Source organism: Primulina huaijiensis, chromosome 16, assembly GCF_012295235.1.
Source record: "Primulina huaijiensis isolate GDHJ02 chromosome 16, ASM1229523v2, whole genome shotgun sequence".
Taxonomy (NCBI): Eukaryota; Viridiplantae; Streptophyta; class Magnoliopsida; order Lamiales; family Gesneriaceae; genus Primulina; species Primulina huaijiensis.
Window position 1 is genome coordinate 2,729,448 of NC_133321.1, and position 812 is coordinate 2,730,259.

Here is an 812-nt window from a genome sequence, read left to right on the forward strand (position 1 = left end):
TTTCTAAGACTTTTTTTTAGGCAGGTCCGCAATGCCAATTTTTTTTTTATTCAAACTGTGTTTCCCTTGCGTTTTTGGTGTCACCTTATCTCCCGACCAGGGCAGAGCCAGGATTCAAATCGATAATGGTGCTCAACTGTGATTGAATCATTTTGTTGACAAGAACGACTTGTACCAGATTTAAAAAACTAAAACCAAAATTCCAATTAAACAAATCGAATTTTCAAATTAATTCAGCTCGACCAGTTATTTGGGTTGAAATCGATATTTTGTTCATCCATAGACTGAATTGATGTATAGCCTAATCTTAATTATAAAACGGATTTTTCAAATTTTTTACTCTTGAAAATCATTGCGGTCAAAAGCTAAAGTCAGTTCACATCATTTTTTAAAACCAACAGTAAGAAAAAAATAATGCATAGATTTGGACATTGACAAACATCAAAAAATAATATGGACATTAATAAAAATAACAAAAAGCTTAATACATCATTTAATTCATTATACACAAAATTCAAATCATATTATAATATCACATATTACGATTCACATTTAAAATTTGAGCAATTTCTCAAAATCATTACTTTATTTTTCCCAAAATAAAATCTTGTAAATATACACTAGTTCATACTAAAAAAAATTAAAATTCTATAAAACTTTTAATACATATTAATATAAATTATATAAAGATATAATAAAGTATGTAATATTATATTATCATATTAACTCAATTTAATATATTTGTGTGATATTGTAAATTTAGTCTAGAAATACATTTGAAACTTAAAGCTAATTTTAAAAATCAACTAACA